Source organism: Tigriopus californicus, chromosome 4 (assembly GCF_007210705.1).
Source record: "Tigriopus californicus strain San Diego chromosome 4, Tcal_SD_v2.1, whole genome shotgun sequence".
In the NCBI taxonomy this organism is placed as follows: Eukaryota; Metazoa; Arthropoda; class Copepoda; order Harpacticoida; family Harpacticidae; genus Tigriopus; species Tigriopus californicus.
In genome coordinates, this window is record NC_081443.1 from 9,086,725 (window position 1) to 9,090,099 (window position 3,375).

Genomic DNA, 3,375 nt, shown 5'->3' on the forward strand with positions numbered 1-3,375 from the left:
GTAGGGTTGGATTGAGCCGCCATGCCACTCCCACCAACTGCCAGCGATCAAACTAACCCGCCCAACACACTCGTCATGCCCCAATCACCCAGCTAGGCTCAAGAATCGCGAGTCGGGATTCCGGAATGAGGATGGGCCAGGCACTCAACTCTGAGCAGGCAGGCCTGGGCGTGTCTGGACCGGACCGGAGGTGCGCGTGCCAATCCGACGAATCCCAACCCAGTCCCGAGAGCCAGGGCGTGAGACTTGAGGCGTGAGGCGTGGCCACAAGAAGCTAAAATGGAGACACCGTTCACCAATCTCTTCTTCTCCTTTCGTTCCTGAGTGACGAACACGACGAACAAGACGAACGACACGAGCGAGACGGACAAGGACCACCACCGCCACCACCAGGGAGTCCAGGGAGTCAGTCAGCACAGACAGAGACAAGATGAGCTGCTGACGGACGGACACAACTTACATCAGCGCTGCCACTTTTCCAGCCTCCTTGGAAGCCCAATGCCAGCTCAAAAGTAGCCACAGTCAGATCTGACTCGGCAGAGGGTAGTAGCCCCAGTTGTGTCTGGGTGACCAGTTTCGGCCAGCATGTAATAGGGGATGTCAAGTAAAGGAAATTCAAGGTAAAACGCGGTCCAGCACCCTGATTTTGGGCATTTTGGGGAGAGAGAACTAAGACAAACATCACAGTCAACTCGCACCATTCGCCCATTGAATTTTCAATAATTGAGTGCTTTTGAGCGAGTTGTTTTACAAAACCCTACTAAATAAGCTTTTTTGGTGTTAATCAGTGAACGCACTATCAAATTGGCTCAATACCACAATGCTAATTGCCCAAACAAGCATGTAAAATGGAAAAAATGTCAAATTTTATTGCATGCACAGTGCGGTTTGGCTGGGTATGTTGTCTTTGATTTTACTCCATTGAATAACGTCAGTTGTCCATGAACGCCTTTACTTGACTTGCCCTATAGATGCAGAATTAGTGGTTTGTGGCTCACATCTGAAATGAGATCCGGGTTCAAAGCCCACAAACATAGGACAATCTCCCAAATAGACGTGAATGGTATGTTGTAATGGACCATGTCCGACTGATGAGGGGGGTAAAAACATGGTGATAGTGCCAGTCTAATACTGGGGTATATCATTATTAGGGCGATAATTGAGGGCAATTTACCCCAGAGTTCGAATCTTTGGCTTGGCTTGAATGGTTTCTATGACAAGTTTTATTTCCAAGGAGGTTTTGTTGTGACGAAAATGCGTCAATTAGCTCATCAGTAAAATTTGTGGGTTTTGTAAAGAATTCTTGATTGGGATACAAGGATGGCTCAGTTCATGAGAAATTTCTAGATGATTGGCCCAAAATTCCCACATCAGGGGTAGTGAAATCACTATCTTGAAGACCTTCAAAATTCTCATTAAATTAAAAATACGACAATAAGTTTTCTCAATTACTCTTTATATCCCCACTCATCCCTGATACCCTCCTTCAGGCTGACATGATTTGGGTGTGCGTTTTCAATAAGGGCCGATCACAATCCTAAGAACACACGAATACCTAAATGACGATGAAATAGTGCACTTCATCCTTTTTGAGGGCCATGGAGTTAAATAGTAGCCACTTTTGGAAATATTGGCCTCTTGGACAGCCTACTGGCAACGCTGTACTACTCTCGTCCCAACCAAGTACCTAGCGCACTTGTTCGGTTGTCTTGTCGTCGTCCTTGCCTTCCTCCTCCAAAGACTGGGTCGATCTCCAGGCTCGGCTAGAAAAAGACAGGCCTGCCCTGTCTAGGCCAGAGTGACATTGAGACTATTGGGTATGAGAATGGGTATATCGAGTTGGCAAGTTTGGTGATGAGTCTGGGATTGAGAACAATGTGGATGGTACTTTTGGATCTGAGAGTAATGGGTTTGGGGTATATGGGCGAAAAAAGAGTATTTGGCTGAAGTAAGGGTAGGAAGTTAGGAATTGGTCCCAGCGATGAAATTGGTCACACTTGAATTGAGCTGAACCCGGGGTGTTGCCTTGGCGCTTAGAGGTTTCGTGACTTCCGAGAAGGAGCCACAGCCTCCTGCTCCTCCTGCTGCTTTTGAGTTCGGACACTTGAGGCTGAGTGTTGCTTCGAAGCCGAGGTGGGCTAAGGAATGTATGGGTTTAGGCTCTTAAAACATTTACTTGTACTTTTACATCCGATGAACATTTATTAGCCATCCCCTTGTCGAAGCCAAAAATGTGGATTTTTTTTTCTCCTGATTTATTTAATCATTGACACATTCAAAATAGGTAATGGTGTTCAACTGAAAATTCATAAAAAAGCAACCAATAGAAACTAGATTGTCATTGAAGATGATAATTGAAGATTTTTTTCAACGTTTATCATGCCCAGTGATTTTCCAAAAAACGATGTTTAGTACGAAAACTTTTTGAACCCTGAAAAAACACAACACAATAACATCAAACTAATCATGCTAAAGATGTTTTGTTCTGGTTTTTCATCCCGCGCTACATACCTCATTTTTAACCTTTATCGCAAGAATCATGTCCCATTGGATCATAAGTGTTGTCATATTTCCATTTAAAGGTTTGGTTTTCCAATTCATCCAAATGCTTGATTGGACCCATCAAAAATAAAGCCTTGGTGAGATCTATTATTTAAAAAAAAAAATCTATTTTTGACCAACAGGGAATAATCATCCTTACAATGATTAGGGGGTTACGTGGTGCAGTGGCTGCGATGTTTCCTGATGTGGGAGAGGTCCCTGGTCCAATCCTCCTTTCAAAAGTAAATTTTTGGACGCATTGCCAATCTGAGCATAATATGGATAATGTGATGGCTGATTTAGATAACCAGAGAAGGCTCACCCCTTTGGCCCTAGCACACTTCAAAAGTTATGCAACAATTTATGCAACCTACTAAATTCCCCAGAACCCAGAACCCAAAATGGGACGAAAAATACCCGAGAAATACCCACCTCCTCTACTTGAATAAGGGGCATCAAAAGGAGGATTTCGCGATAACCTGTTCTGAGTCGCACTGGTTGTTAGCAGGAGCTCGTCCTCTGTCCCAACAAGACGTCACTCTTCCGCTCACTGGCGAACCTTTTATACGATTGGGTAACGTAGCGCGCGAGATCTGCTAGGGTTGCATACAAAAGGCTCGAGCCTTTTGAAGTTATTTGCCGATTTCAGCTTAAAGAAGAGGTGAATTACTGTGCCGGTCCACGTATGATTTTGAAAGGAGAATGACGATTTCAATCAATTTTCCTGTTCTTTACTGCCTTATGCGGACTGCCTTTTATCAAATTTGTGTTGTGCCCTTAGTTCATTCACCTTTCTTAACTAGTCGTCAAGGGGTTAACAAAATCAGATATTTT